We start from the raw sequence: 21,161 nt of genomic DNA, 5'->3' as shown, positions 1-21,161 counted from the left end.
ACACTTGAGGAAAGCAAAATTTGATGTACAATTAGTTTTCAGTGAATTCAGAAAATGTGCTTTTTGTAGAACACCCACTACTATTACTATGTAAAATGTAAATACAAAATCCACTAGTCGATACTAAGTAGTTTGTGAATTGAATCTGTGTCATATTTTCCGCCGTGCTTTATTCTGAAATTTATCAAGATTTGTTCGTGGTCAAACAACAAATACCTGACCGTTCGACTAACTTAAAGATAGATTTTTGTGTTACATATACTAGTACCTTACAAGCTTAATTACATATTTTGCACTTACCTTTTCTTGCAGGAGACTGCATCAGTTTTCTACTATGTTCACGAACTTGTTTACAGCTTTGACCAGCCGCAAAGTATCTCGGGCAAATAGTTTTGGGACCTGGACCGCTTAGAGCTCATTTCAGACGAGCTGTTTCTGTAGACGGTGACTAGATAAAATTAATGACATGCACAAAAATACACAGCATGATGGGAACCAGGGAATAAAATGCTGTCGTATGGTGCACCTCCTATTACTACCATAGTTGGTGTGTTCCTCAGTTAGCTATCTGTGGATTTATCCGCTGATTGTGCAGCTGACCCTAAGTGCAGGTACGTTTGAGTGAAACAGTCTGCCTTGTTGGTCTTATGCTTTTGTACTGCTTTATTTGAAACATGAGCTCTTTTTAAGTACATGGTTTTCAGTGTATTGTTTTATGCAGATTACAGGTTAATTTACAACTCAGCTCTTAGCCTCTATTGTTAGTTTTTTTTATTGACATGAAGTGATAGTGCTGGGGACTTGCTAGTGTGTCTGGTAAGGCTTAATTAATTATTGATGGACCTAGCATTATTCAAACTGGGTGTTCTTCACAAACTTTACACATGTATTAAATAGTCGAGAAGTGAAACAACAGGAAAAGAGTTCTAGAATGAAATTTTCACTCTACAGCGGAGTGGGTGCTGATATGAAACTTCCTGGCAGATTAAAACTGTGTGCCGGATCGAGACTCAAACTCGGGACCTTTGCCTTTCGCGGGCAAGTGCTCGCAGGAGAGCTTCTGTAAAGTTTGGAAGATAGGGGGAGACGAGGTACTGGCAGAAGTAAAGCCGTGAGGAGGGGCTGTGAGTCGTGCTTGGGTAGCTCAGTTGGTAGAGCACTTGCTTGTGAAAGGCAAAGGTCCCGAGTTCGAGTCTCGGTACGTCACACAGTTTTAATCTGCCAGGAAGTTTCACGAAAAGAGTTATCCAAAAGTTTCAAAATGTTGATGTTTATTTGCTAATTTAGTATCTACATTGGCATGACAACACCGCTATACTATACTTTCAGTGTAGATGCTTCACTGGCCATAGGTGGCTTCATAACAGCCAGGGAACGGAACCCTGCGAGGGAAAAGAAAACTCGACATGGGAATCGGTCTACAGGAAGCAGAAATACATGAAATGTTTTCACAGTTGCAAATATGAAAAACAGTCAGCTATATAAGGGAATGACAACAATGAAAATTTGTTCCAGACTGGGACTCAAACCCAGTTTCTCCACTTTACGCAAGCTGTTGCCTTAAGCAGTTTGGCTATCCACGCACGACTCACAGGCAGACCCAAACTTCCATATGTCATCATTCCTTCGTCACAACCCTTAAGCTGTGGTTTCCTAGCTGCGGGAGTTTCCCACGGCGTGCTGCGTAAAATGCATGCGAGACCCCACCGCCCACTCACACAGTGCAAACGTACGGGACCGTTTTCCTAGGGTGGGGACAACTTCACTATTACTGACTCTATTGGCCCAGTGGGCTCCACCTGCAAGAAACACTATGCTTCGGGAGGAGCCCATCCCACACGTTGCAATGATTTACTTGGCCGGAGGAGTGGGTGTTGTCAAACTGGGCAGCAGCGAGACGACAGCTGCACTGTTTGTTTCGCGTGCACAGGTAACAACAGACAATTTTTAAGAGAACTGTTATAGAAACAATCACCAAAAATGTCGGCTGACCGATTCTCTGCCTCAGAGGATAAGCAACTTATTGAACTGGATTCTAGAAAGCAAATTTTTGGAATATGGCCAACACCGAGTGGAAAAATCAAATGAAAAAGGATTTAATTTGGGCAAAAATTGGAAGAAAAATGAGTAAGTCGAGTAAGTAGAAATGTCTTTTGTTACATCCATGTATAACATTTATAAATATGTTTGTACTAATTTTTTAACCATAGTTGTCATGCGTTGGATGTTGTTATTGTGATCAGTACTGCGAACATCAATTAAAATTTGGTCCATTGAAGTAATCAGTGGTTCCGCTTCTCACAGTGAATCCCTCAGCTTTAACGTAACCACCCATTCCTGCCAAGGGTATCATGTTTTCCTTGGGCAGTTCATTAATTTCTGATAGATCTGTGTTATAAGGCTGTGCGGACTGGTATTCCTCTTGTGCAAGCAGCAGCAAACTGAAATGACTTTGTCTACAGATTCAGCTTTAATATTTATAGAAGTAAAGAAAACTCTGAATGTGGAACATGATACCAAAAGCTTTCTCGAAAACTTCATGCTTTGCTTAACTGGTAATTAAAGTTTCTTTTACGTGCATCTTCTAGCATTTGTTGTTTGCAGTAAGGTTTCATCTTATTTTCGTCTAATCTGAAAAGGCCTCATCGCAAAGTATGACGTGAGGCAACAGCAGGTTTGATTGTGGCAATACCTGTGGCAGTGGAAAAATTGATTCATTTTTACTAGTTTCCCAATTTTGGATTTATCGAATATTCCAGTGTCTCCCTCTTTTCTGTAAGAACCTACATCAGCTACGTTCGCATCCACTATGGCAAGGAGAACTATTGAAAAGTAGTCCTTGTGGTTATAATATTGACTTCCTGTTTTGTTAAGTGCCACAGTCCTGATGTGTTTACCATCAAGTGCAGCAACAGCATTAGGTAATTTTCAACAAGTCAGAATTCTTCTGCCTTCCTCCCCCAGTCTATCTAGTCTGGAGATGGTAAAAATTTAGGTAACAGTGCTTGTTCAAGAGCCTTGAGAACATGAAGCAGAAATGGTCTTATTTCAGACACTGAAATGCGATGAGAGAATTGTTGAGAATGGAAAGATTCCCCAGTTACAAGGTATCTGAAAAAATTATGGGAGTAAATTACTTCGGATGAAAAGTAAGCACATAAATTTGAAACTGACACAAAATTCAATATGTAAAACATTTCTGAAATTGAATAACAATGATAATGTTATAAATAGAATGTGTTTAGACATAGTTTAACTGTTTGCTCTTTTCAAGATTTTTAACGGTTGTTATTTCAGGTGTGCAGTGCAAAAGGTGATGGAGAAACATCTGAAATCATTTTAGGAGATACGGAAACTAGAAAGATCTGCGACAAGTGGCTCAGTAGCCACGAAGAAAAGAGCTGTGTACCAGGACAGGCTTCAATTCCTTAATAGCGTGGAGGTTGAAAGGAAAATGTTTTCCTAACAGTGTGCTACAGGAACTCGTTAAGGAAAGACTTGAAGATCGACAGACTTCTTCCAAATTTATCGACTGAGGGCGAAACTGGTTTGTTCCTCAAATCCATGGCAGCAACAGTAAAAAATTTAGACCCAACCTTATTTGCAAAGCCAAAAAACAGATTTGAAATACTGTGATGGACATATAAACCATAAATCAGAGAGATCAAGGATATGGCAACAACTCCACATTTTGGAACCCAAACAGCAGCCATCCTGCTTCTATCCAAAGTGCTGACAGTGAGCAAGGACCTAGGAACTATGATAATACTGTCACTGCTGCAAACTTTGATACCTATAGTAAGTGAAACATGCTTTCGACATTATGCCATCTAGTATTATTTTCTTCAAACTACAGAGCCAATATTTTTGTCCAATTCTCAGTCCCATTTGCTGCCGTCAGAAACAGTATAAACCACACGTATCTATGTCATAGAAGTTCTGCAAATTAGCATTTATTCTACTGGAACAATTGCAAGGCAGTGCAAAGCGTATTGTAACAATCGAATTGTACTGAAATAATGGCACAACCGGAGATATGACAGTCATTACTACATCCCGTAGCCTAATAACTTTCGTTAAAATTACTTATTATTGAGAAACTTATCTTAATGTAACTGTGAGTTTTTCTGCTGATGTAATCAGTTTTGCCACTCCATTACAGGAATTACTTCTCAGTTTGTCTTCAGTTAGCGAAAGAAGGTAATGAAACTTGTTGGGTGTGAATCTGAAAAATGCCATAAACTTCTCCACATCGTCGAGCAAATATTTTGTAACTAAAATTTTATACGCTCCTTCTTCATGATGCAAGAACTTTTGTCTTACTGCTTTCCGCTTCCTGTGTACTTTTTCCGATAACATACTGTCCTCCTCTTCCCTAACTTCCATGCACATTCAGAGTGCCTAAATTAACAGTGTTTTAGCTCGAGCACTGCGCTGCATGTTTGGACTTCACTGTCTCCGCTGCTGCTGTCGTGCTGCACTGCCCCGGGCCTAGCAGAAAGCTCCTTGCAGTGTGCAGGAAATAGCGTCATGCCAGTGAACTGCACAAAACTGCTCTCGTCTAGAGGAAACTATAGCAGCCACTGACTTCCAACAAACTGTAAAAATTATTTCAAATCTTTACGAAACTACTTCTCGTTTTCAGCCTCCCCCCCCCCGCCCCCCCCCCCCCCCCCCCCCCCCCCCGCCCCCACACACACACACACACACACACATTTTGGATGTTGGTTTGGTAAAAATTCCGTGTCAGACGCTACATTTTACTTTATTACTTCACTATTACTGACTCTATTGGCCAGAATTTTTGCAGATGTTATTGACATATATTACTGAAGGTAATTATACAGTTATGTTGTTGTACGACACTTAGTTTAGGAGATATGGCATAGTAAATATTGAGAAGTGTGAAAAATCAACTTTTCTAAAAATTGTAAATAGTAATCTATTTCAATAGCACAAAATTTTCATTGAGTTAAAAAAAAAGTATAAGGAGGTAGTTCTCATATCAATCTACCAGGTAGAATTGCCAAATTTAAAAAAAATCGTTTTTTTAGGTTCTGGCATACACCACTCTGCACCTATACTCTATTCACCGAAACAAGGGACGTACTGTAAACACGGCAAGGCGCTTGACCACAGCGCTGCCGTCGAGGGGTGTACAAGGCAGGGGCGTCAGAAATTAAAAAATGAAAGTCGTGTTTTTTATAATTTGGCACCTGAACATGATAAAGAGATCCGAGAAATACCTTCCGACACCTTTATTTACATTACATTAAAATTTATTGTCACTCAAAAAGAGAAATATTTAAGCTTTCAGGAAAAGTTGTTTTTTCGCATTACTCTATATTTATCACGCCATATCTCCTAAACTGTGTGTCACACAGCAAAATAATATTATAATTGCCTTCAGTACTATATGTTGATGATGTCTGCAAATTTTCTGCTCAATAGAGTCAGTAATAGTGAAGCAATGAATTAAAATCTAACGTTTGATATAGAACCGTTACCAAATCATCGCCCGAAATATAGTAAGCAACAAACTTTTTCCCTTTACATTCTTTTGTGGGGGTGTAAGCAAGAAAAGTTTCAGAAAGGTTTGAATTTAATTTTGTAGTTTGTTCAAATGCGATGGGTGCAACCGTTTGTCCTTTACGAGCGATACATTGTGCGGTTCGCAGGCGCGGCGCTCAGTAAGTGTGGCCGTCTGAGTTGCAGGTGTGAGCTCCTTAGTGGGTGCTGCACAGCGGCAATTTCAGGATATCTTATGTTCATCTGTAAAGACGCTTGAAAGACTCGTTGTTGATTATTAGAGTAAGTATATGTGTTTGTAGTCACGCTGAGCATTCACTATTTATGTGCACATCCAATAGCATCGCATGGTTTCTTATTTTATATATGCACTTATTTCATTAGCGTCACATACGGCTGTCCTCATTATGTCATCCACGGATTCAGCGAGCGAGGTCGACGTGTCAGGTCTAAGTCCACCAAAGAAGCGAGCAAAGAAGAAATCATTAAGCTCTTCTGAGAAGCACATGGTGCTTAATGTGTATAAAACGGAACTTTTACATCCAGAGCAGTCGATGAGTGACATTGTTTCGAAAACAGCTGCAGCTACAGGTGTTGCACGTTCTTCAGTGCATCCTGTGATAAGTGAGTACAAGGCCACACACTCTTTGAAGTCTCCCAAGAAAGGAAAATTACGACAAACTTTCTGAAAATGTTGATGACTTCGATAGAAATGCGATACGAAGGAAAGTACACGAATTTCTTTTTTTGTAACGAATTGCCATCAATTGACAAAGTGCTTAGAGTCGTGAACGAAGATGCAGATCTGGGCAATTTTTGGAGAACTACATTTTATAAGTTATTGAGAGAAATGAATTTCAAATATGTCCGGCGTGGGCGCAATAGCATGCTAATAGACAGGGATGACATCTTTTTATGGAGGCGGCGTTATCTTCGAACCATTAAACGGTTGAGAGATGAAGGCAGACCCATTTACTATTTGGACGAGACGTGGATGAACGCAGGACATACCCGAAGTTACGTCTGGGTAGATGACACTATAAATTCCTCAAAACAAGCGTTTCTGTCCGGGTTATCCACCGGAAGCAAGGGCCCATCAGGTAAAGGGAAACGTCTGCTTATCGCACACATTGGCAGCAAAACAGGGTTCGTTGAAGGATGTTTGTGGACTTTCGAATCCAAGAAAAGTGGAGATTATCATGAGGAGACGTGCGCCGAAACCTTCGGGAAATGTTTCCAGAATGAGATTTTCACTCTGCAGCGGAGTGTGCGCTGATATGAAACTTCCTGGCAGATTAAAACTGTGTGCCCGACCGAGACTCGAACTCGGGACCTTTGCCTTTCGCGGGCAAGTGCTCTACCAACTGAGCTACCGAAGCACGACTCACGCCCGGTACTCACAGCTTTACTTCTGCCAGTACCTCGTCTCCTACCTTCCAAACTTTACAGAAGCTCTCCTGCGAACCATGCAGAACTAGCACTCCTGAAAGAAAGGATATTGTGGAGACATGGCTTAGCCACAGCCTGGGGGATGTTTCCAGAATGAGATTTTCACTCTGCAGCGGAGTGTGCGCTGATATGAAACTTCCTGGCAGATTAAAACTGTGTGCCCGACCGAGACTCGAACTCGGGACCTTTGCCTTTCGCGGGCAAGTGCTCTACCAACTGAGCTACCGAAGCACGACTCACGCCCGGTACTCACAGCTTTACTTCTGCCAGTACCTCGTCTCCTACCTTCCAAACTTTACAGAAGCTCTCCTGCGAACCATGCAGAACTAGCACTCCTGAAAGAAAGGATATTGTGGAGACATGGCTTAGCCACAGCCTGGGGGATGTTTCCAGAATGAGATTTTCACTCTGCAGCGGAGTGTGCGCTGATATGAAACTTCCTGGCAGATTAAAACTGTGTGCCCGACCGAGACTCGAACTCGGGACCTTTGCCTTTCGCGGGCAAGTGCTCTACCAACTGAGCTACCGAAGCACGACTCACGCCCGGTACTCACAGCTTTACTTCTGCCAGTACCTCGTCTCCTACCTTCCAAACTTTACAGAAGCTCTCCTGCGAACCATGCAGAACTAGCACTCCTGAAAGAAAGGATATTGTGGAGACATGGCTTAGCCACAGCCTGGGGGATGTTTCCAGAATGAGATTTTCACTCTGCAGCGGAGTGTGCGCTGATATGAAACTTCCTGGCAGATTAAAACTGTGTGCCCGACCGAGACTCGAACTCGGGACCTTTGCCTTTCGCGGGCAAGTGCTCTACCAACTGAGCTCAGTTGGTAGAGCACTTGCCCGCGAAAGGCAAAGGTCCCGAGTTCGAGTCTCGGTCAGGCACACAGTTTTAATCTGCCAGGAAGCTTCGGGAAATGGTTTCAAGATGTTCTTCCACGGCTTCAGGAAAACGCAGTTATTGTTCTTGATAAAGCGCCGTACCATTCTCAGAGACAAGAGAAAGTTCCCAATGCGAATTCCAATAAGCACGAAATATCAGAGTGGCTAAAATCTAAAAAAATCGATTTCGAAGACGGTATGTTGAAGAATGAACTTTTAGATATAGTTAAAAATCACAGAACAGCGCACAACGAATACGCAATAGATGAAATGGCGAAGAATGCAGGGAAAACTGTTCTCAGAATTGCTCCGTACCACTGTGAATTAAACGCGATCGAGTTAGTGTGGGGCAGAATCAAAGGCTATGTTGCAGCGAAAAACAAAACATACAAAATGCCGGAAGTTAAAGTACTGCTAGAAGAAGCAGTAAGAACAGTGACTACAAAGGATTGGAACAAGTGCGTCCTCCATGTCGTAGAAAAAGTGGAAACTCAAATGTGGAAATTAGATTGCATTATAGAGGAGAGAGAGGAGCGGTTTATTATAAACCTCAATGAAAACAGTTCACGTTCAACAGAGTCAACCTTGTTTCGTCATTTCTCATTATTATTACTGATATTGTTATTAAAATTAACAATTAATTGTGTTTTAATGGGGCGTTTTGTTAGAAACCTGAATGAAAATAAATCTGCTTCGACAGAATGAACTCAGTTTAACATTATTTTAACATTGTTGTTAAATTTATTTCGTACATTGTTGCCCAGGTTTCTCACAGTCCGCTGTGACAGCTCGGCAGCCAGCCGAACGCCGCCAGCTGCAAAGCGTGCGCCAAGGATTTTCCACACCCCTACGTATCACGTGAACACCGAATGCTTTCTCTGGAAACGAGCGTAGTCGCTCACGTGACACTGTTTATGTTTCGTCCCAGCTCTCAGTGAATAGACTTTAGGAAAACATTTCACATAGTATGCTGCGACAAATTCCCGCAGCTAGGAAAATGTAGCTTTACTCGTACAAACATTATGTATTTCCCATACAGGGGAGGACATTTTTATTGAAAATTGGTATTGGCAGATAAATACAATATTGCAATGCCTGTGTCGTTAAGAAGAACGATGCCCCAGAAGGATGGGTAATGCAATGGCTACAGCTGTTATAAAATACATGAAATGTATTCACAGTTGTGAATACAAATAACTTTCTGCTGGGAATGACGTGCACACATTTCGGAAGGAACATAACATTAGTCTTTGTAACAACACAGGCACTTCAAAATCCTACTTATCTGCCAACACCAGGCAGCAACTTTCAATTAAGATGTCCTTCCTTGTACAGGAATTTCGTAATGTGTGTACGAGTAATGTTCGGATGCAGGGACAATGAATTACGGAAGTTTGGGTTCGGCGGTAAGTCGTGACACAGTCAAAGCGGTTAAGGCGACCACTTATGTTAAGCGAGAAATCCCGGTTTGAGTTCCGGTCCAGCACAAAATTTCACATTCCCATCTACAGCTGATGGTTGTTCATATTTGCAACTGCGAATACATTTTGTGCCTTTCATAATGGCTGCAGTGCTTGTTCCTTCAGATGTGACTGCACGTCTGAAGGAAGAGTGCATCGTTCTTAACAATGTAGGCACTACGATACCACAGGAAACAGAAAGTCCGAACTCTCATAAAGATGTACTTAGGGATAACATGGCACATGGCTGGCACAAAGCAAGGTCTCTGATTACTGCACAGGTAAAACACCTTCGTCAGTGGGTCTGCCCATACAGTGTGTAAACTTCTAGATGGCAGACCTCTCCCTAGTCCTGAATCGGTAGAAGTCGGTAAACGTCGGGAGGCTTCGGTAGGCACGCAGTTTAGGATACTGCCAACATTACGTAGCTGACTGTGTTGTACAAGGTAGCCATTGTCGTCTGCTTCGTTATTGTTTTGCGCTGTACTGTTCTGTGTGTTTTTATTGTGCAGTTCTGCTAAACAGTATCAAAATGAGTGAAGAGGCAGTTGTTGGCCCATCTCAGGAGTCGCCAACAACCCCTACCGGTAGGCCTACGGTTAGAAGAAGCCTTTCGTCTGCTTTCGTGTAAGCATGATGCGCAAATTATAGTGCCAGCACTGCAACTGGTAGGTGTGCCTTGTCCCCCCCCCCCCCAAAAAGAGTCCACTCCCCTCCCCTCGCCAGCCAATGCTTGCTTCCTCCTCTCCCCTCACTCCCCTCACAACTCTGCCGTCTTACAGTTAACACACTGTACTATGCACTTTGTGTGCCCTGCCTGACAGGTTATCGCACTCTTCCATGGTGCAACCCAGGCTACCTCATCTGCCTCCATCGCAGTGTCCACTGGTGGGGACACTAAAGCTACAGAAAATATAAACAGTATTGGTAAGGGTGTCTGTGCATAGAATCTTTTTACCGTAAAAGTCGCCTCTTTTTCTAACATTAAAAACATTTTTCTCCTTTGAAAGAGCTGACAGAGACGCTGTTATAACCATGATTTATTGAGAATCGTGTCATCGCCATCATATATCTGGTCTCTTTCACAGAATAAGTAGGAAAAATGTTCATGTCCCCATGGAACCTATGTAACCTGGCCTAAAAATAAAGCAGACAATAAAATAATGCAAAAGGAGACAAAATTACATGAAATTTACTACCACTATGTAGTGAGCGTGATGAGTATAGGTTAACTGCCAATGTTAACGGGCACAACCACCATCTCACCAACATTTTCAATATCACAACGTTCTTCCAGAGAAACCTTGAAATTGATAATCCAGTTCATTGAGAAGCTTTGTTACTTTCTCTGTTTGAAATGCACTGTGATATATTTTGACGTTTTATTCCTTTCCGACGAGTGTGAATCCACCTTAAGAGATAATATCATTTTGACTTAGTGGTACTACTAGTCTTTCCCCATCACTATTACCACCATTCGATGGATACGACAAGAAACAAATGGAAGGATGATTTATTGAGAATATCTTGAGACTCAAGTTAAGTGGTTTGTTTTATTCAGTTACGGGTTTTACAACTAAGAAAACTCATGTCACATTTTTTTTTCTTTTAGGTATATTAAGGTTATTAAAGTACAAGCCAGTTAATTTATATGTGGAGGAGAAATGCAAAGCATCAGTTACAAAATACTGAGTGGTTACATTTAATTTGTTGTTGTTACACTCACAACTACTATATATGTGAGCAGTTCCTGTCATTTGGAAACATCTTAGGAATGACAAAAACAAAATAACGTAGTGTATGTTAACAGAAGCATGACATTTCTTATCAATCACTCTTCACAGACTTCATGATAGTTATAGGTTTAATCATCCTGTTATGAGGATAAAAAAAATTATGATGCACTGAATGGGCATTCAAGGTTTATATCATATAATCTGTGTCCAAGTCTTACCGCTATTTGCATTTAAATTAAATACTAGTGAAAAAAAAATTATTTATTAATTCATAACATACCGTATTTACTCGAATCTAAGCCGCACCTGAAAAATGAGACTCGAAATTCAAGGTGAGAGAAACGTTTTAGGCTGCACCTCCAAATCGAAACAAAGTTGGTCCATTATAATATGAGACATAATTTAGGTCAAATGAATGACGATACAGCTACAGTAGTTTGGTTCGAGTCGTAAGCTTAGCACTTAAGCTTTACCAGGTAGCCATTGCTATGCATCAATTTTTTTGTTACTGACGCAGAGGTTTTGGCACCAGTATTTATCTTTGTGCCTGCAAAGCATGCCTGTGTAGTGCTACATATATTCGACGGTAGAAGTTAGTTGTGGCGGCACCTACCAACATTTTTCAGAACTTCCGCTTACTTTGCACTCGATTCTAAGCCGCAGGTGGTTTTTTGGATTACAAAAACCGGAAAAAAAGTGCGGCTTAGATTCGAGTAAATAATGTATGTTTACTATTCCTAGTAGCTTATTTCATTCCTAAAATGAGAAAGTAGATTTTGAGCTAATGAGGACCAATCATACACTAAAAGTTGTTTATTCAGCTAATAACATTAATATCTGTTCATTAATGTACTTAATGTTTCAAAATGGGAGCCAGAAGAGAAATTTCTAAAGGCTCAATACATTTGATTCTTTATTTTTGTAGCCATTATGACCATGTTGTTTTTGTTGTTGTTGTTTTCTTCAGCCTGAAGACTGGTTTGCTGCAGCTTCCATGCTGTTCTATCCTGTGCAAGTCTTTTCAGCTCAACTACAGAAACTTACATCCTTCTGAGTCTGCTTATTGTATTCACCTCTTGGTCTCCCTGTATGATTTTTGCCCTCCATCTTTCCCTCCCATACTAATTGGTAATCCCTTGATATTTCAGAATGTATCCTATCAACCGATCCCTTCTTCTAGTCAAGTTGACCACAAGTTTCTTGTCTCCCCAGTGGTGTTCAGTACCACCTAATTAGTTATGTAATCCACCCATCTTAATCTAAGTCAAGTTGACCACAAGTTTCTTGTCTCCCCAGTGGTGTTCAGTACCACCTAATTAGTTATGTAATCCACCCATCTTAATCTAAAGCATTCTTCTGTAGCACCACATTTCAAAAGCTTCTGTTATCTTCTTGTGTGAATTGTTTACCATCCATGTTTTACTTCCATACACGGCAACATTTCAGACAAGTAACTTCAGAAAAGACTTCCTTACACTTAAATTTATATTTCTCTTCTTCTGAAATGTTTTTCCTGCCATTCCCAAGTGTACATTATGTATCTGCTCTTTTTTGGCCTTCATTAGTTATTTTACTGCCCTCATTCCTAATCCTCTCAGCATAATGTAATTGTATTCAACGACATTCCACTACCTTTGTTTTGCTTTTGTTAATGTTCATTCTATATCCTCCTTTCAAGACACTGTCCATTCCATTCAATTGCTCTTCCAAGTCCTGTCTGTGTGACATAACTACAATGTCATTGCAAACCTCAAAATTTTTATTTCTTCTCTTCAAACTATAATTCCTTCTCTGAATATTTATTTGGTTTTATTTATTGTTTGCTCAATGTACAGATTGAATAACATCAGGGATAGGCTACAACCCTGTCTCATTCCCTTCTCAACCACTGCTTCCTTTTCTTGCCACTCAACTCGTAACTGCTGTCTGGTTTCTGTGCAAGTTTTATAATCTTTCACTCCCTTTATTTTATCCCTGCTAGCTTCAGAATTTCAAAGAAAGTACCCAAATCAACACTGTCAAAAGTTTTCTCTAAGTCTACAAAAGCAATAAACTTAGGTTTGCCTTTCCTTAACTTAAGTTCTAAGATACAGTGTAGGGTCAGTATTGCCTCATATGTTCCTACATTTCTCCAGAATCAGTACTGATCATCCCCATGGTCAACATCCAACAGCTTTTCCATTGTTCTGTAAACAATTCATGTTGATATTTCACAACCATGACTGACTAAATAAATAGTTTGATAATATTCACACCTGCCAGAATCTGCTTTCTGTGGAATTGGAATTATTATATTCTACTTGAAGTCTAAGGGTATTTTGCCTGTCGCATTTATCTTGCACATCAGATGGAAGAGTTTTGTCATGGCTGTCTTCCCCAGTGCTGTCAGTATTTCTTGCAGAATGTCAACTACACCTGCAACATTGTTTTGACTTAGGTCTTTCAGTGCTCTGTCAGATTATTCTTGCAGTATCATCTCCCATCTTATCTTCATCTACACTCTCTTCCATTTCTATAGTATGGCCCACAAGTTTATCTCCCTTGTATAGAACCTCTATAATACTCCTTCCACCTTTTAGCTCTCCCTTCTTTTCTTATGACTAGTTTTCCATCTGAGTTCTTGATATTCATATAGCTAAAGGCTTCTTTAATTTTCCTATTGGCAGTATCTATATTCATGTATGCTTCCAAATCCTTACATTTGCCTTCTAGCCATTCCCGCACAGCCATTTTGCGCTTCTAGTCAGCCTCATTTTTTAGACTTTGTATTCTCTTTTGCCTACCTCGTTTGCTAAATTTTTAAATTTTCTCTTTTGGCAGTTAAATACAATATCTCCCGTGTTATCCAAGGATTTTTACTAGACTTTGTCATTTTGCCTATTTAATCCTCACCTGCCTTCACTATTTTCTCTCAGAGGTACTCATTCATCTTCTACTGTATTCCTTTTCCCTCTTCTAATCAATCATTGCCTAATGCTCCCAGTGAAACTCTCAACATCTGGTTCTTTCAACCTATCCAGGTCCCATCTCCTTCATTTCCTACTTTTTGCAAATTCTTCAGTTTTAATCTAAAGTTCTTAACCGATAAATTATGATCGGAGTTTGTATCTGCTACTGGAAATGTCTTACAGTTTGAAATCTGGTTCTGAAATCTCTGTCTTACCATTATATAATCAATTTGAAACCTTCCTTATCACCGGGTCTCTTCCATATATACAGCCTTCTTTCATGGGTCTTAAACCAAGTGTTAGTGATTATTAAGTTATGCTCTTTGCAAAATTCTACCTGGCAGCTTTCTCTTTCATTCCTGTTCCCCAGTCCATATTCACCTACTGTTCTTCCTTCTCTTGTTTCTCCTGCTATCAAATTCCAGTTCCTCATCAGCATTAAATGTTCGTGTCTGGTAACTGTGTGAACCATTTCCTTTATCTCATCATACAGTTCTTCAATCTTGTCATTGTCTTTGGAGATAGTTGGCATGTAAGCTTCTCCTATTGTGGTTAGTGTGGACATCATGTCCACGTGGACTACAATAGTGTTTTCACTATGCTGTTCGTAGTAGCTTCCATGCATTTTTCTTATTCACTGTTAAGCCTAATCCTACGTTACTCATATTTAATTTTGTATTTATAGTCCTATATCCACCTGTCTGGAGATGGTTCCTCCTGCTGCCAAACTTCTCTACACAAGAGCATAATTTAGAGTTATTGCAAATTATATGATTGGTTAAATTATAAATCGTAAATCACAGCAGAGTTAATTTTAACTTTTTCCACAAATTGTCCCACTATTTGTTTAGCTATGTAATATGATACATGCTTCCAAAATTCTTGAACGATCACAGAAAATATTTTATTTGGAATGTTGCCTCTACTTTTGTGAGTTAGCACTGTCTTCTCCAAAAAGTACTGCAAAATGTTTGAGAGCAAATATGCAACTTTTATTATCGTATATCAGAGAACAACATACCAAAGCTACTAAACACAAGAAATTATCCTCAATTTAGTCACTCACAAAGTGTTTCCAAATTTTCATATTAGTTTTCTTTTACATTACAAAACTGAAATCTAAAAGTTAAAACCTAACTAAACTACAATGCAATGTGTATAACACATGATGAAACAAGGTGTTATAGTTAAGTGTAGCCACAAAACTAATACAGTAACCGAATCTTCGGTTTCTTCATTTTGCACTTGAAGACTTTCAAAATAGTCATGATGCATAAGTGGTATGTATGCAAGAGTCTTATATCATTCAGTTGTATTTATTCATAGGATGTAGTCCATCATATATTTTTACCTCTGTTAACGTGCTGAAAATTTTTTCACTCCCCCTGTTCTAAAATGTTTGCTTTTTCTTGAGGATTGCCCATCATCATCATCATCATCATCATCATCATCATCATCAGTTTTTTGGCATACAATTTAAGGTATTTATCATTTTTGAAGTTGACATCTTGACCGTCATCACAGTTTTTCATTGTTGTGTTCAGCTTTATTCCAGAAGCGTGCTTGACTGTTTTCCTTCACACTTTAGTGGATAACTACACAGTTCTTCAACAGTGTGTCCAAGGAATTACTTCGTCTTTGCATTTTCTATAAGCCCTGCCTTCATTTCTTCTTTGCTTGTTTATTGCCCTCTTAGTAATATTTCTTTTCCTTTTCGTGGTGTGTTGTGGTCTATACAGTATAGGGTGTGGTGATCTACTTTTTCTTCTCTTTCAGTAGATACAGGGTTATTACAAATGATTGAAGCGATTTCGCAGCTCTACAATAACTTTATTATTTGAGATATTTTCACAATGCTGTGCACACACATACAAAAACTCAAAAAGTTTTTTTAGGCATTCACAAATGTTCGATATGTGCCCCTTTAGTGATTCGGCAGACATCAAGCTGATAATCAAGTTCCTCCCACACTCGGCGCAGCATGTCCCCATCAATGAGTTCGAAAGCATCGTTGATGCGAGCTCGCAGTTCTGGCACGTTTCTTGGTAGAGGAGGTTTAAACACTGAATCTTTCACATAACCCCACAGAAAGAAATCGCATGGGGTTAAGTCGGGAGAGCGTGGAGGCCATGACACGAATTGCTGATCATGATCTCCACCACGACCGGTCCATTGGTTTTCCAATCTCCTGTTTAAGAAATGCTGAACATCATGATGGAAGTGCGGTGGAGCACCATCCTGTTGAAAGATGAAGTCAGCGCTGTCGGTCTCCAGTTGTGGCATGAGCCAATTTTCCGCGGGCTACACGTGAAACTTGCCCGCACGCGTTCAACCATTTCTTCGCTCACTGCAGGCCGACCCGTTGATTTCCCCTTACAGAGGCATCCAGAAGCTTTAAACTGTGCATACCATCGCCGAATGGAGTTAGCAGTTGGTGGATCTTTGTTGAACTTCGTCCTGAAGTGTCGTTGCACTGTTATGACTGACTGATGTGAGTGCATTTCAGGCACGACATACGCTTTCTCGGCTCTTGTCGCCATTTTGTCTCACTGCGCTCTCGATGCTCTGACGGCAGAAACCTGAAGTGCGGCTTCAGCCAAACAAAACTATATGAGTTTTTCTACGTATCTGTAGTGTGTCGTGACCATATGTCAATGAATGGAGCTACAGTGAATTTATGAAATCGCTTCAATAATTTGTAATAGCCCTGTATATACTGCGCTTGTGCTTAAAAATAAACATAGGCAAATAGTTGTAAAGAAGTAAAACAGAGTAGAAAAAGATGATAACCCATAGTTTTGAATGTTAGGATCAAAACAATGCTAACTCTCCATCATATGTATAACACCTTATTCTTTTGTTAAGGTGAAGTGAAAAAAGTGACTGTGTCTACCTTAAAAGCATTAATTAATGTATATTTCATTAAAGGTATATAGTCTTAATGTTAATAAAGCTTCCAAAATTTTAATAAATGTTAAACCTAAACCATATGAGGTTAGATTGCTGGCAATATATGCCAGGCCACACACATGTTATTTGCAGTAATGGATTTATTCCCTGGCATTTTATCAGATTCTCCATTACTGTCTTCAGTAAATGGATCACAGTCGTCATTAATGTCCTTGCCGAACAGCTGCCTTTTTACTCAATTACACTATGGCATGGGATTGTTTTATCCAAAGATAAGAGTTCAACTAGAATAGGACAAAATAATACATGTAGCTGTCAATGCTTTCTAGTGGAATAAATGGAACTATGTATTGTCAACACGCAGTGCTCTTGAAACCAAGACATATAGTGTGATCAGACTAATTTTAATTCGATTAGCACTCTCTTCTTCCGATCCTTTCAGTTCTTTGTAGTCGAGATATTAAATTTGATTCATGGGCCAAAACTTAGTATACAAGAGGGCATTTTTCTTAAATCAGTGCATATCCAGAATTACTTTCCTAAGTGATCCCATTTCTAAAACCTAGCAGTAATCTTACATGTGGATCATGGATCACTCATCAAAGACAAACCCCATTTCTAAAACCTAAGAGTAACCTTATATGTGGATCACGGATTCGTATAATTATGCATATGTCACTATTTGGGACTTCATAGAACACCTGATCTACTTATTACCCACTTGACATAGAACAGTCTGTTCACTGGTAGTGAAAGCATCACCCATCATAAACTAAGATCTTAATTTAGATGATAATGTTGATGCAGCAGGAGCCATCATCTGCACAGCCTCAGAATTTAATTTTAAGAAGTACTAATTGGCAGACCTTTTTTGGAGCACACACACTCTCTAGTTCTGCAGAAGTCACTAGCAGTTGGAAAACTATGGGCTGCTAGCCTTTTGTTTATCTCACTGTCTCATGAAGTTGCTTATTACACACAGTAATTCCAGTTACAGTGGTATACACAGTATTGTTTTTGCGTGTGTTTTGCTTATGAGAGCTGAAATTCGGAATCTAAGAAAATTAAGCAGAGGCGCACCTTCAGAATCAAACTCTAAGTGCACTTAGCCTCATTTTATTGCAACAGAACATAATGTTCAGAGAAAGTGTAAGCTGTAGGAAAATATGAAAAAGGCTGAAATAGCAATAATATATACACTGAGGTGATCAAAGCCATGGGATACCCCCTACTGCTGTGTCAAACCTTCTTTTGGCTGGTGTGGTGCATCAGCTTGACATGACACAGACTGAACAAGTCGTGGGAAGTCCCCTACAGAAATACTGAGCCATGCAGCCTCTACAGCCATCCATAGTTGCGAAAGTGTTGCTGGTGCAGGATTTTGTGCACAAACTGAGCTCTGGATTATGTCCCATAATGGCCATATCATTCACTTGAATTGTTCAGAATGTTCTTCAAACCAGTTGCGAACAGTTGTGGCCCAGTGACATGGTACTTTGATACCCACAAAAATTCCATCATTGTTTGGAACATGAAGTCCACGGTATCCAAGCAGCCGAATGTAATCATTTCAAGTCAATGATTGTTTCAGATGGACCAGAGGACACAGTCCATTCCATGTCAATACAGCCTACACTATTATGGAGTCACCACCAGCTTTCACAGTGTCTTGTTGACAATTTGTGTCCACGGCTTCATACAGTCAACACTACACTCAAACCCTACCATCAGCTCTTACCAGCTGAAATTGAGACTCACGTGAGCAGGCTACAGCTTCCCAGTGATCTAGGGTCCGACCAATATCGTCACATGTCCATGAGAGGCACTGCAAACATTGTTGTGCTGTTAGCAAAGGCACTCGTGTTGGTTGTCTGCTGCCATAGCCTATTAATTCCATATTTCTCCACACTGTAATAATGGATACGTTAGTGGTAAATCCTGCATTGATTCTGGCAGTTATTTCGCACAGTGTTTGTCTGTTAGCACTGACAACTGTGCCCAAATGCTGTTGCCCTTGGTTGTTAAGTGGAAGCCATGGGCCACCCCATTGTCCGTGGTCAGAGGTAATGCCTGAAATTTGGAATTTTTGGCACACTCTTGACACTGTGGACCAAAGAATATTGAAGACCCTAACGATTTATGTAATGGAATGTCCCATGCATCTAGCTTCAACTACCATTCCAAATTCAAAGTCTGCTAATTCCCATCATGTGGCCACAATCACGTTTGGAACCTCTTCATATGAATTGCCTGAGTAAAAATGACAGCAAGAAGGAGCCACTGGCTCCAAAAGCATGCATATGTAATACCTATGTTATTTGTATTCTCCTGCCACCGCTTGCTTGGTGAGTAGATTTTCTATGTATACAGTCACATTATAACAATAAAATAAAATATATCCTGGCTGGCACTGTGATTCATGAACAAATAAAATTTGGGCTCTGGTGATCACTAAATGACAATGAATGAAGGAATGATGCTCTATTTATATTAACTTGCATAAATTAAGATACCTTTTAATGTAGTGCAATGAATTATTGTACTTGATATCCACGTGTTATTTTGACATGTTGTCCCATTTTTGACCAAACTTATGTTTCCATTTCACATCTTTACTGTCTAACCCAGTTTGACTGGCACATTAGATCTGTAGCCCATGATAGTAATGACTTGTTATTCTCCTGAGCACAAAATTTGCTGACCCAGTTTTCCACACAGGCTGAGAGGAGAACGGGAAGAAATGATTGTTCATGGTCTGGGAGTTGAGAGGGTCAAACATGGCAAAATTGTTGAAACAGTTTAGTTTTAATACTGAAGTGTCTTCCACACTCCTGAAATAGCTTTCAATTGATTCATGTAAACATGAACTTTTATTACATAACCATGCAAAGGGATGTGTTCTGAGAGGAGATATCATTCACACTGAAACGATTTGCAGTTATTTTACAGAAGTATTCCTAAGTCTATTGTTGAATAATGTCCTGATTGACGAATCCTAATGTTACCTACTCCGAGACTCTTCTTAAGCAGCCAATGTGGTGTTGGAAACTCCATGCTGTGATGTAAAGGCTTTGACTGGTGAAATTCATCTGCCACATACTTCTAAAGGAGAACCTCATACAAATAACACAGCACAAACAAATATTTGCACTAACGCTCAATACCGTATGTGGAAATAAGCACCCATGTATTATTTAAAAGACATAACTTTTAAAATAAAATTAACTACCAACAAGTTTACTCATTTATGTACAACTAGGGTACACAAAACTTCACACGTTATACTCACAAAAGGAAAAACTCTGAATTTAACTCTACCAAAATTCTGTATCCTCGCACCTGTATAAACGAATAGGTGTGTTACTATTTTCTAGCTAATCCAACTCAAACATTAAATATTACAACAAGAACATTTTTTCATTCATATATGATATCTGAACATAATTCATACTTCCTTTTATTTTCATTATTTAATCATTTTTTAAAACATTCATAACATTATAATCTTATGATTCTTAAAAGCTAGTATTAGGCTTTACATCAGGTAAGTATATACATGTTGCCTTTTGTTATTCATCATAATTATTATTTTTTAATTTTCTTGTAAAGACAGCTTACTGTATCAACTAAAACAGTTGTTCTAATTTATTTATTTAGTCCTTCAAATCCTATATGTATAGAAAATATACAAGGATATTGGACATGGTTAGGTATTTACAAGATAAAATACAGTTTGTATCGCAATCCTAAGGACTACATACTGAAATAATTTAGCACAGATTCATAAATACAACAAACATTACAGGCAACATACAAAGTAGAATATTAATAATGCATCTTTATTTTTGTTGTTTGGCTTTTATATATTCTGTCAGACTGTAAAAGCAATGATCAATTAAATATGCCTTTACTTCAGCCTTAAAACTACAGAGTTTACCTATTGATTTAACATGTTTAGGTAGATTATTGAAAATCTTTATCCCAGTATGTAGTGTGCCTCTTTGGCACAATGATGTTCTCACCTGTTTCACAATATATAATTATCATTGTTATTACTTTTTCTTCATTGTCTAGGTTGTACTTCAAGTATAAAAACAATGGAAATTCGTGTATGGAATAATACATAAAATAAAGGAAAAGAGCCCCTCACCTTATAGCTGGGTGATGTGCAGTGAAACACACAATGAAAAACAGTAGTCGCACTTTCTCTGGCCAAGTACACACTTTCGACCACACAAACGCGCAA

The 21,161-nt window shown here is 39.4% G+C and overlaps 1 long non-coding RNA gene across 1 annotated transcript in view; it reads left to right on the top strand.

Annotated features, from left to right (window-relative positions):
- The first annotated feature begins 1,829 nt into the window (after positions 1-1,829).
- LOC126108897 (uncharacterized) overlaps positions 1,830-21,161 on the top strand; it is a 25,267-nt gene continuing 5,935 nt past the window's right edge. The window contains exon 1 of the long non-coding RNA XR_007523647.1: positions 1,830-3,798. This is a non-coding gene — a long non-coding RNA (uncharacterized LOC126108897). The remainder of the gene's footprint in view (positions 3,799-21,161) is intronic.

Source organism: Schistocerca cancellata, chromosome 11, assembly GCF_023864275.1.
Source record: "Schistocerca cancellata isolate TAMUIC-IGC-003103 chromosome 11, iqSchCanc2.1, whole genome shotgun sequence".
Lineage (NCBI taxonomy): Eukaryota > Metazoa > Arthropoda > Insecta > Orthoptera > Acrididae > Schistocerca > Schistocerca cancellata.
Note: the sequence above shows the minus strand (reverse complement) of the source record. Positions and strands in the feature narration are given on the sequence as shown.